This window comes from Pempheris klunzingeri, chromosome 1 (assembly GCF_042242105.1).
Source record: "Pempheris klunzingeri isolate RE-2024b chromosome 1, fPemKlu1.hap1, whole genome shotgun sequence".
Classification (NCBI taxonomy): domain Eukaryota; kingdom Metazoa; phylum Chordata; class Actinopteri; order Acropomatiformes; family Pempheridae; genus Pempheris; species Pempheris klunzingeri.
The window spans coordinates 30,836,468-30,850,111 of NC_092012.1; the positions used below are offsets into that span (position 1 = coordinate 30,836,468).

A 13,644-nucleotide genomic window follows, 5' to 3' on the forward strand; every position below is an offset into this window, starting at 1 on the left:
CACCCCTCTTCCCCACTGCAGGACTGAGCCAGCCTCTCCATGCTTGGCTGCTTCTCCGCATCCAGAATAGCCATGAGAATTCTCTGGGCCCATACTTCTTTTCCAGTCCAAATCTGAAGTAATAACAGCATTAATGAATCACAGAAAAGAGCGCCACCTACAGGGACCCGAGAAAAGAAACGCTCCCGCCGTGACTGACAGGTGATCTTTGGGTAGCGGAGTGCAGAAACAACACAGGATTGAACGTTTAGCACTAGAGATTGAAGCTAAATACGCAAAACCAAGATTTCACAGATTGGCATCTAAGCAAACTTCAACAGATTTAAGCAAACGTTTTGAAATGTCACAAAAATGAAAGGTAAAGCTGGAGCAGTTTAGTCAGCCGCGTAGAAATGATAAATTAGCTTCTTCAACAAAGAACAGAGCTACTTTTTCAGTTTTTCCGTCTAAATCGAGCGTACAAACTTTTTATGGGGTTTAGGAAACATGCCGTCTTTCATTTTTATTATGATTTTAGAAATTGTAGTCGTTTGCTTGCTGTTTCTCTGTGTGTCTCTGTGAGGCCTCAGCTCAGATGCCACTCACCGAGTTACGTGCTACTTTAAAGGGGAGTGGCTGTCTTTCACTTCACATACTTTGTGTTGGCTTGATTATTTTTCTGGCGTAAAGCGGCAGGGATTCAAGGCTGGATCAGATAACATCCTCTGCTGTGCTGCATAGGCTCCTCTCACAGTTTTCTGCTTATGAGAACAAAGCTTCCTGTTTTTTTTTTTTTTTTTTGTACATTGTATTTTAACTTTCAAATTATGAACATTGCACATCTTAGTATGTGTCCCAGTATGATTCCCCCATCTTGAACTGGATATTAAAAAGTAATCATGAGAAGAAAATGAAAAAAAGTAAAAGATTGATATACACAAGCAATTACAGTTCATATATTTGTTAGATTACTCAGGGATGTGTAAATGACATCACATCCTCACAGGAAGTCCTGAGGAAAAATAAAGATGTGGAGGTGTTGGGGGTGGGGGGGGATCAGCGCACAGTATTTTAATGGGTATTTCTTTTCTGTCAGTGCTGCAAGCTTGTCAAGCTTCAAATGTGGGTGACTGTGAATTTCCTGGTGTGTGTGCTTTGTTTACAGGCTCTAGTTGTCCCACCTTCTGCGGAGCTGTCGGCACTCTTCCTGACATCCGGCATTCGTTGGAACGGCGGCAGTCACACAGGTACGATCACACCGATTGATCATGGGAAAGGGGAGGATATTAAAGGTGTCTGTCACACTTACACGCCCGCGCATGCATCTTTTGTTTTCATTTAAATCTTTGTTTATCCGGGGGAAAGTCAATTGAGCGTGCACTTGTTAAGCAGTGCCATGCTTCTCAGTTACACTGCTGAGACATCCATATCAGGGAGCTGCCCATTACAGCATCTGCGGGTGGGTCAGTGGCGCGCTCTGGACTACATCAAAGTTATACAACTGAGTTTTTCACAATCATCGCCTCCATTTTTCCAGGCAGAAAGATAAACGGAATGGACACCCTCCTGGCAACAAATCCTTCATAGTTTCATCACACAATGAACGTATGCTCATGTGCATGCACATTATACTGAAATACAACACACTAATTGTACGGATGGGGGTTGGATGTAGGCTGAATGATTTCACTGCGTTCACCTGAACTTTGCAAGTGGACATGACCTATTGTTTAACGGAACATATTTCATTAACCTTGCCTTAACTCTCAATTTAGAAAAGCTTAATTTGCAGGATTGCAGTTTACGTGCAATGTAATGCTTTGACATACTGTACAATACGTGGAAAAACCGATGAAATTGCTTCATAGTTTGTTCTTCATTTGTTTCACCTATTTTCACAATGGACATCATGTTAGGCCATCCGAGGGAATGTGATTTGACAGTTAAATAACATTTGGGACAAGGCTGCAAAATGAACACTTATGGTTGCAGTTGAGAATGTTTTCATCTTGGGTGTCATCGGGAGCAAAAAGCTAGCCATGGCAATCAGAAAAAAGCCTTCTAGCAGGACAACAATTGTCTTGTTAATGCATTGTACCTTTATAGAATCATTCGCATTTGGTTCCGAATTTCCTAACGCTCAAAACAATGTAACATTGTGACATTATAACTCATGACATACACGTGAAATAGATTCAGTGCTGGTCTTTTCATCACATATTGATGAAGGATATGAACATATCCTTACCCCCAACCACCCTGACTGTCAAAAAGCCACGACGCCGTCAATTCCTCTCCGTATAGCTCAAGGAGACAATTAGCAAACAGAGGTGACATGGTAAACAGGTGCAAGCCATTATTCCTGGAGCTGGAGGAGCGTGGCCACCCCATCTCTCATGGTGATGGGCTGTTATAGTGTGTGCACCATACATGTGTGTGTGTTGATGAGTGATGGGAGAACATATGACAAGTACAAGTGAGGGATATGTTTGCTTTGTGGGGTTAGGATGCCTTTATCCGCCTGGTTGTCTGTAGTCGGTGTGTCATCATCATCATCATCACCGGCGCCATCACCACCATCATCATCGTTGCCGCCACTGTCGTCGTCATGCTTGTTAGAGTTTTTTCTCTCTCTAGTTCTTTGGTACCTCAGATTCGTCTTTGCAGCTTCGTCTCCTCTCCAGCATCACCCCTCTTCCCTTCTTCCTCCTTTCCAATAATTACCCATCCACTCACACCTCTATGTATTCTTTTAATTCGTAAAAGTCCATCCTGAGAGTTGGCTTTCGGAGAAACAGAGAAAAAAGATGAGGGGGGTCAAGCGGGTTTGTAGAAATTGATTGCTTGTAAAGTGCTAATCAATGGAAACCTTTTCTCTTGAAGCCGGAAAATTCATGGTATAACATTTATTATAAGGCTCAGGGCAGCGGGGACTGAAACGTGTATGGCAGCTGTCCTCTTCAGGACAAGCTGAGATGGCAGCCTGTCTGGATTATCACCCTGCACTCACATGTGCATGCTCAAGTGAAAAGTGAAAAAAAAAAACAACAACACACAAGACATATTTAATTGCAAATGTAACATTTTAATGAATTAACATATTCATTTTAATATTTTTGATCATATCAGCTTGCATGCTTCACGCACATTTTTTGCCTTCATGCCTTAATAATAATAATATGATTCTACAGTTCTCCAGTCAAACCACGCCTTGGTAATGGCCTGTTGTTTTGAAACACATTTTGCCGGCTGTAGTTTTATTAATCAAATATAGCATGGGTGAGTCATGTCGTTTTGGCTTGTGTCATATCGGAGGTATGTGCCACAGATTTCCCTCATATTGGAAGCAGAGCTAACACATGCTCCCCTTGATGCATTCTCACACCATTTCTCACACAAAGCACTCACACACAAACTTGCAGGCGTACACACACACACACACACACACACATACACACACATGGATGACTTATATAGAAAGAGATTCATAAACAGACCTGCATACACACACGGATGAACTGAAACAAAACCTGCTGCGGAAAAAAGGGACTTGCTTCCACTGAATGTGTAGGAATAGCAGCAAAGTAACCAAATACATTCAGTGAAGTACTCCAGGACAACTTTAAGATTCTTTGCTTGAGTATTTTTTTCATAGATAAATATTCTATTTACTCCACTACATGTATTTGTTAGCAAAAATCAGTAGCTACTTTGCATTTGAAATATGAACGACTTATAGAACACAATACTCTTTTATAGATTAAACTACCCTAGATGTTCATAGGGGGAGTTAAAGTTACCTCCACATTGACCAGCTACAATATCAAAATGCTGCTGACACTGTAATGCATCAACAAATATGATAAATACATTAATTATATATGATATAACTCTGACAGTTTACTATAAGGAGGCCTAGATTTTTGAAAAGATCTACTTTGACTCATAACAGACTGCTTCTACAGTGTGTTATCACTACTTTTACCAAAGAAAAGATCTGAATATTTCCTCCACCTCTGATCCGTACAAAAAAAAAAAAAGAAAAACAAATTCCTGAACCACCCATACTTGAAGTGCAAGATGTTTGTGGTTACAATCTTTCATTTGAAAATCATATCCTAAAGAAAATATGTTTTGATAGTATTGGCACAATGTCATTGCTAGATACCATCAAATCACAATGTTTTTCGTGCATTCCAGGAGTAATTAAGTGTAATTTACATTTCCAGTGTACCCACATAGCCGCAGTGTGGCCTCTAATCCTTTGTAGCGATTACCTACATTCTCTAGAATGTCTTTCAATAGCCCCCAAAGAGAGGGTGTCGACTTTCTGTCCTTGTGTTTATGGCCATATGACTGAAGTTAGGTGGCCAGCTAATTTGCGAACACTGGGTCACAGCTTTTACTCAAAGACGACTTTGAAGCTACCGACAACTGCGTCACATTCACTTCCACTAAAATTGAGTTCTTATTAAACAGAGAGGCATTTTTGTTGAAATTCTGAGCGTTGTGTCTGACATCTGTGTCTGAAAAATCTGACATTGATTCCAGCACTGGAATTATCAAAGTGATGTCAGACGCTCTACAAAATGTAGTTTCATTTCAGGATGTTTCTCTCCTAAGGAGGACAGAAAAAGAACAACAGAAGGTGCAGGGGTGGTGGGTGGAGAGGGGTCAATTTTCCCACAGTTTCCTCTTCAGTGTTGTTAGGTTAAGATTGCTGCTGTGTGGTACTCTACCCCGCTGGTATAAATAAGACATGATTGGCATCACAGCAGAGGAAAAATTCTCTCCCTCTCTCACTCTGTCTCTCTCTTTATCTCTGTCTCTCTCTCTGACAGCCTTCATTTGCTGGAGGAGTGGCAGACTTGGTGGGAGTTAATGATTATAATTATTTCACTTTTTTTTTTTATTTCTTTTTTTTTTTTTTACATTGTGGGATAATTATTTAAGAGGTTCGTGTAGTCATTGTTGTAATCAGTAAAGAGAGATTACAGAAAATCCGCATGCCAACAGATGGCACTTTGCTGTTGTTGTGCTTCATATAAAACCCAGTGTGCCACACTCGGTAGCAGGCAGGCAAGAGTGAGGGGACAATCAGAAAGGGGCCAAATTGTAAAACAATTTGTCCTTCATCATAAATCAATTTATCATGTCACTCCATCCCAGAGAAGCAAACGAATCAAAAGTAGTTAGTGTTGTGTGTGCTATCCCACTAACGTACTCGCCCAGCTTGGTGGGGTTTTGAGGCTTGGTGGGAGTTGGTGGTGGATTTACGAAAAAAGCGCTTCAACCCAACAAACAGTATCTGACCAGAGAACCCCCGACCCCATGACTTTATCTATTAACACCTCAGTGTGCTGCCATGGTTGTTCACACGCAACCCAATTCACAAAGAAGGGCAGCGCTTGTTAGCTCAGCTCCTTTGGGACACTGGCTGCTTCAATCACCTCCTGTGCTGTAAGCTGGTGCCACTTTCACTTTATGTCCACAGTTGCGTGTTGTTTCTGTATTTTAAGTCTAGTTCTATTCATGTATTCCTTGACAAGTGAGAAAGAAACAGATATATACAAAGTGAGGCGAGGGCACTTGCTATCCAGGGTCGGGGACCAGGAGCAGCACCAAGGCCGCTGGCCTACATTCCTGACTAATTGTATAATTGGAAAAGCTCTCCAAATGAGCAAGCAAGCCCCCCCCCCCTCTCAACCCCCCCCCACCAACCACCTCACCCCTACTCACTTAACACTCCCCCTCCCCCACCCACACACATGCACGCCCTTCAAAGCAAATCACAAAAGAGCATTTTGGGAATAATAATAATTTCAAAAAGCGTTCATTATTAATCCCACACACTAGCATTCTGGCAGCAGCCAGGCTGGTTAGCAGAGACCCCCCCCCCTCCACAACCCAGCATCATTAATTCAAACTTTATTTCTTAAAATACTCTATTCCAATGAAAGTTAGAAGCTTGATACAAGAAGCATGTATTGTTTTGAATACTTTGGAAAACTCGACCACATTTTCAAGAGGCAGCTGTGTTCTCAGGCTGTATATGACTCCTCGTGATACCCAAACTGAATTTCATGTGCAAAATGGAGTTCACACAATCTGTGAACACCACAAATTCTGGAAAAGTTGAAAAAAACATTCATGCAAAGTTTCTTTTTCATAAATAATATCTTGCCCAACATGGGATGACCTACCTGTGTGCTGTGTTAGTGCTCATATTTTACTGTTAGTACTGGAGCTCATGGTCAAATTGGATTTCCTGATTTATGGCCCCTGCCACGCGCCGTTCATTTCCATGGCTACTGAGGGATGGGGAGGGAGGGGGGGGGGGGGGGGATTTCTGAGGTCGACAGTGGTGTCTAACGGGATTGCGGGGTGCCGTTAAAACGAAGCCGTTAATTAATGCTATTGATCAGCAAAAAATAGAGGCAAATGTGATTTGCATACAGCCAGAGTGATCAATGCATTAACTGATTTTTTTTTTCTCCCCTCTCTGAAATCTGATTTCCTGAGTTTTCAAAGTGAAAGAGAGAGAGTTCAGACTAATGTGGATCGATCGGACCTCTCTCAGACAAGAATACAAAGCATTTTATTAGCTGGTGAAGGGTGAAACATACCAGGAGACAAGGCACAGTTTGAAGTTATGTATTTATGTCTCACTTCAAGAAGAAGACAAAAATGGTGGTCTCCTGTCTTCACATGTTTGTTAAAAGTATTATCAGGATTTTCATATGTTTTCCACCTCACATAGTGTACACAAAACATGTTAATAAGGTGATATTTCTGCAGGGCCAAACAAAATCTGTTTTCTAAAAGGCAACAATGTAAAAAGAAAAAAAACATCAATGACAATAACAACAGGGGCATGAAAAAAACAAAAGCACAAGAGGTGTTAAAAAAGCAATATGTTGTTTTTTTCCCTCCTTTCTCTCCCCCTCTGTCAAGAGCAGCTTATTATAGCATATTGATTTATAAAGCTTTAAATGTGATCCTCCATGTCCAAGTCAAGGGCAGGGAGTGAAAGGGAAAGAAGAAGAGCGGGAGGCTAGAGAAAAAGAAAGGAAGAAGGGGGAAAGAAAGAAAGACGAAGGGAAAACGGTGTCTGGAGACGGATAGAGATAGAAAGAGAGCGGCCACGACATGGGGAAGTGACAGCAAGGCATTTTCAGAGCTGCTCTGGAACACAAAAGGGTAATTGTTTTAGCCCAGATGTTGCTTTCGCACAACAAGCAGGATACAATGTTCCTACTGAGCTGATGAGCCCAATCAGTGAAATGATTAAAAATTGATTTTGTCCCTGTAATTACAGTATGTAAACTACTTAGCCGGGATTGCAAAGGAAGTGATTTTCTAATTACGTATATACTCTGGTGTCTAATGATTGGTTTTTTGAAGTAATGAAGAGAGGGTCCTAACGACTCCACTGTGTTCTGTTGTTGAAGGGAGAAGGCTAGAGAAGGGGAGAATAGGGGGAGGGGCTGGAGGGGGGGGGGGGTGAGAGAGCATCGTTAGGGCAAGACAGCAGGCTTGGATACAAAAGGGGGATGAAAATTGAATTTTTGCCAGCCAGTGCTAGCACGCTAACACAGGGGCCCTGTGTTCGTTTGCATGGGATCTGGAAGCTAAACGGAGGCTGTGACTTCTCATGGGGGTCGCCAGGCCCTAACCAGCCCCGGCAATCTGGACCCTGCAATTAAAACCTCAGGGGGGTTAGGGAATCAGGACATCACACATGCACAGGAGAATTAACACTCGCACAGGCCACAAGCACACAAAAATAAGCATACAGCTAGACCCTTCTGCTCTGCATATATTTTACCAAGCTTCATTCAAACAATGAATGGAACTTTTGATAGAAACTGACAGGGATCAGAGCCCACAGCTGAAATATACTCAAAACGGTGCAGCAATTCGACCCGTGTGACTGTGTCCTTTCATGGAATATTTTCTATCATTAGCTTTTATTAATATATTGTGATTTACGTAACTATTATATGAGTTAATTTCAGCTTAATCTGTGATGTCTCGCCAAAGACTGCTAACAAGTACTGCAAAAACTGTCAGCTTTGCTTCTACGCCTGCTTTCAGTCTTAGCTAAAGCTACTGGCTCCAGCGTTATATTTAGCGCACAGACATGAGAGTGGTATCAATCATCTAATCTAACTCTTGCCAAGAAAGAGAATACGCTTATTTCCCCAAATGTTGAAAAATTCCCCACAGAACTAAACTGAACCCTTGCCCATATCAATTTTATGGCAGCATCCTTACTTGGTCACGTGGTTAATCTATTATTAACATATGGTGTAACTGGCATCACTGAGTGTGTTCCACTGACTTTTACACTATGTAGCATATAGATAGATAGATAGATAGATAGATAGATAGATAGATAGAACATATTTACCATCATTCTATTTTATTGGCTGTTTAGCAATTTAATTGGCTGTTAAAAAGAAAAAAAAATGAACTCAAAACTAGCAAGTTGATCTTGATTTCAGATTTTTTCTTTTGAACTGTTGTTTCCAAGGCCAAGATTAACACGTTGACATCCTTTCATGTGCTCACTTTAAAGTCTGCAAGTAAGATGCCACAAGTAAGAACTTACCAATATGCTTTCTGCCTCCCTTCACCCATATTTTGGGTGAAGACTAAATAGGAAAGAGATGTTGTACCAGGTATGCATATTTGCAACAACATTAATATATTCATTTCTTTAATGGAATTAGGCTTCAACTTTACTTCAGAATGATTGAACAGAATATATTTGGTTTAACAACTTGCAAAAACATACTGATGGCCCTTATCGTGTAAATGGCAGCCAAGAAAGATTTTGGAATCCCCTTCATCATCAACTCAAACAGGGGTGGATGTAGCGTTTGTTAACCTTATTTGGGACAGCATCAGGCTGAATCCTCATTCTCCTCTGACAAACTATACATTGTTTGAAATCACCACTTGCTTTCTGTGTAAACCTCTTTAAAATCCCCAAATCACTGTGACAACAGTTTGCTATTCTGCGTTCAACCTGTATGAATGTATCCACGACAGAACAGTAAAATTATGAAAACAAAAGAAAAACTAGAAAGAAACCATTAATTTAAACCATGTTTGTACCGCTGAATTTGGTTCGGTATCACTTAGATTTTGGATCTCCACATTTTGGGGTTTGATTGGGTAAGAGTCTTCAGTTATGATGCTTTTGGGAAACACCTCTTACATTTTACAATCATCTTTAGGAAAACGGGGCCCAGGATAATGACTGAAATCAAGATTTCAAGAAGAGTAACCATTTTGATTTAGGTCTTTGTCATTTTCAGGCTGGTGCACAAGAAGTCGGTGCCTGTTAAATCCATGTGTTTCTGTTGCCAAGCCTCTCTTTTCTCTGCGTTTCTCCTCTGCCACCCTCGTTTTTCTCGTCAACCACGACTTGACAAGGCATCAAAGATGCAACCTTTGACATGGGTTGTAAATAAGAATCAACCATCAAGTCCGGGACACACTGTTATTGTGGCAAGGCATGGAGACAACCAGAGAGTCACTCTATCAGACAGGGGAATATAGAGATAAACTTACAGGGTCGCAGAGCACATAAAGAGCACATAAATCATATCACAAAGAATGAGTCACTACTTCAACCATGGCTGCATGCTCCCTTCTTCTCTTCTCTTAACATATCTAACAAAGCTGGATGTATTTTCTTACCCTTATCTTCTGTTCAATATTCAATATTTAATTATAACTTTATTCATTTATTTTTTTAAAGAATTTTTCTGGAGAAATAAAAGGATGTGAGTTAAGCCTCTGATTATTGGGAGGGAAAGATCTGTGGTTTTTAGTTCCTTGGGAACATTAATAAGTGACAGAAAGCTAGATTAAGAAAGCTGGGATGCGGCTAGAAAGAAAAACGACAAAGCTTTGAAATGCTGCCAGTATCACCAACTGCACTCTTCTGACACAGCTGATTGTAAGAGAAGCCGATAGCGCAGCCGGCGTAGGCCTTTAATAATTCATTTAGTTAGGCTATGATCTATCATTTTGTACCTTTTGACATGCGATATTGAAATTTAATATTGCATCAATACAAATGATGTATTGCCAGTCGTCAGGAGAAAGGATGTGGATTGCAAAAAGATCTCTGCAAATGTCTTTTCACTTCTCTCTCTCTTTCCTTTCCAAAGCTTCATTGTACTCTAGTAGAAAGGCATAAGAGAAACATCTGTCTCCCCCCACCCACTCTTTACTCCCAGCTTTGATATGTGTGTTTAAAAAAATGACAACTCAAAATGCTCAGGGAGAAAGTCTCCTGCTCAAACCATAGTCAAGAGAGGCTTGGAGAGAAAAAAAAAACAGGGGGTGAGAAGCAGAGGGAACATGACAGCAGTGGCTGAGGGAGACGTCACACGTTGTCAAGGTCTTTGACATGACTCTTTAGTGCGGTGAAATCCCACAGGCGATATTCGGGCTGCGAGCGGAGCGTTAGGTACTGGGAACCAAAGGCTGCTGTTGCAGTGTCAGTCTCGCCTGGCTCCCAGACTACTTCATGTACGCAGTCTGCTCAGTGAGATAGGGATGCATCGATAGCAATGCTGGCTGATGTCAGTCTGAAGTAGATTATACGTGTCAGAAGATTTCCTCACCACTAAATGCTGCTACCAAGAGAGACAAGGCAAAAAGAAGAAAAATACAAATGAAAAAGTAGATTTTCTACATTCTCACATATAGATTATGATATTTTATATAATTTTCCAGTGATGCCACAATAATAAAAATAGCCAATATCTATGTTGCTCAAGACAGGTCATCACACCGGATACAGTGTTTGGTCTCAGACAGTTCAAAACTTACTGCACTGTTTATATGGTCAGTGAAAGAGAATTAGTGATGCATTTGGATTGCGTGACAGATGCAGTGTTTGGCATCTCTAATATGAAGGTGTCATCATTGCTGCAAATCATTGTCTTTATTTTGAACCATAATGAAAAACTAGAGGTTTAAAGGTTTTGCGTTAGGAGATGTTTCACCAGATACACAGTATTCCGGACAGTGCTTAACGGCTTTCTTAGCCCCTGAACGCATTTTTGATCAAGTTTGTAACCAAGAGTCCTTTATCAGACGTTGGTTATTAGTGCAGGTACAGTCTGACAGTTTCTCCTAGACGACCTGCTGTGCTGGGTTCGTCCAACTTGAAAACCTGAGGCAAAACCCAATGACAGCCCAGCAAGTGGAGCATTCATCCAATCAAGAAGCATTGGTTATTATTGGTATTCCGGGGAAGGAGAGCTCTTATATATCTAAAGGGGTTTCAGCCAGATTACATTTAATTTGGAATATTTAAGAAGCTCTAATTTACACTGTTTCTGGAGAGCGATGCTGCATCTAAATATTTTGGAGGTATTTTTTCCAATGCTGGGAGAGCTTATAATTAAATGTCATTCATCTTCATTGTATTTGGGTGGAAGCAGAAATTAGATCAAATTAGAAGGGGACAGATTTCTCAAAACTTAAACAAACTGCATGGCTAGATAAGACTAGCAGGAAGATTAAGCTTTGGTGTCTTTTCATCTATTGGTACAAATTGATGACACCACATGATCTTGCTGTAGTTATCTGGTATCAGCAGGCTTTAAAATAGTAGTTTGAATACATATTTCCCACTTGGGCAATGTGATTGAAGTTCTGCATTCTGTAGAGCTCAACTTATCTGCTGCAGACGTGCTTGGTGTGAACGCATCCTAACACCGCTTCATCACCAGCCACCGACTGCCCATCTCACTCACTTAAAAAAATATGGCTTGTGATGGGTGTGATGATTACAGATGACGGTGTTGATGATGATAGCGATGCTGTCAGTGGCAATGACGATTACGACAATGTAGAAGGTAGTCACTCCTTGGAATCATTTTTCACTGTTGAATTATTACATATTCAGCTAGGATACACCTAACTTTTACAGCTCTGACGCGTTTCCTCTGTAGGCGTAAATGTATTTCAACAGACAGATCCAAATGAGCATGTGTAATATGCGCTTCAACGTCGACTACGCCATCTTTTCACGCGACTTTGGGTGAGTCAGAGACGTTGACCTGTTATTTTGTGTGTTTGCGCAAACCCGTGTCACTCTTGTTCCAGAGAACTGATGAGCGTGTGCAGCTGTGTCATTAACACCACGTTTGTCTCTGTATATTTGCATGTTTACCACTGATATACGGATGTCAATTAAACAGGGGAAGGAATAAACAGTTTAGGTGAAGATCCTTGCATGCATTTGTGGGCTATTTATAACAGCCCCTCTCTGATTTCTTTGTGGCCTGCTCCTCGAAAACACTTGACACTGTTTCCGGTGAGGTTGCCTGTTCACGCATTGTTGATTGCATTAAAAAGAATAATATTTTTTTTGAAAATCTGTAGTGTAAAAACAGCACATTGTTGCTGATTTCTGGCTTCCAGGAATGTTGACCTTTAGCTGTGCCCTGACACTGCTCTGAACATCTAGGAAGTCTGCCATGGTTGTAGGTGTCTGGGTGTGTTAACAGTGGGGAAGAAAGACACAGTGAGAGAGAGAATTAGGTGCAGTTAGGAGGTGCCTTGGGTTGCACTGGGTCATGGTGTGCCTCCCTGCTCTCTGCCTTATGTCAAGGCTTTATTATTTCACCTGCCAAGGTCCTGACCTGCTATACTTTCCAGAAAACAGAATTTGATACAACAGCTTGTTGAAAACCTGCGTAAATGTGAGACAACCCAAAAATTGGAACATCACAGACAGTTCCTATGTGCACTGTAGTGTTGAAAGGATTAATTGAATAGTCCACCAACATAGGTAATTGATTAATTGTGTAAGTCATTCATCAAGACAAATGCCAATTATTTCCTCTCTATCAATTTAAATTGAATATCTCTGGATTGTTGGTTCGACAAAAGCAGCAATTTGAAGGCAAAACAAATTCATTTGTGTGGCGCCTTTAAAAGAACAGGCAATTCAAAGTGGTTTACATACAGAACATAAATGCATCGCAACATTTAAAAACACACAAAAAAATCAACTGAAAAATAACAGAATTAATTAAAAATCATCCCCTTGGGCTCTGGGAAATTTCATTTTGCACCATTTACTATTTTTCAGAATTGTATAGACTGAACAGTTAATTGATTAATTGAATAATTATTGACAAATTACAGAATATAAAATGTATAAATCATTACCTTGCCCTCCTGCATTGCTTGGTGAAATTGGGAATCGATGGGAAAACCTTCTTGGTAATAGCTAATACGACTCTCTGTTTACCCATAATATCATACTCAGACAAGTTTTCTACTTATTTTGATAGATGGTCATTTTCTTGGTTGCTGTTGTACTACTCAAGTCTTTGCTTGCTTGAAGACCCCTCCTTCCTTCCTTCCTTCCTTCCTTCCTTCCTTCCTCTTGCCTCAGGGGTGCATTCGGCAGGTCAACACCTCAGCGGGTAGGTCGTTGTGGGCCAGGTGACCTTTGTCTGTCATTGTTTTGCTCCTCACACCTCACCCAGGGAGAAGGGGAAGGAGCTTAGTGCCTCACACCTGCCACCGGCTTTACTGTCACAGAGCTGGGGTGCTCTTGATTGTGGTGTGCCAAGAACAGTAGAGGATGCCCCAAATGATTTGTATACCTAGCCAACAGTT

General features: G+C 41.0%; 1 protein-coding gene across 2 annotated transcripts in view; it reads left to right on the forward strand.

Annotated features, from left to right (window-relative positions):
• Nucleotides 1-13,644, forward strand: part of znf536 (zinc finger protein 536) — a 192,238-nt gene that overhangs the window by 24,014 nt on the left and 154,580 nt on the right. For both annotated transcript variants that reach the window (XM_070833703.1, XM_070833711.1), the window contains exon 2: nt 1,145-1,226. The gene's annotated coding sequence lies outside the window, so the exon portion shown is untranslated. The remainder of the gene's footprint in view (nt 1-1,144; nt 1,227-13,644) is intronic.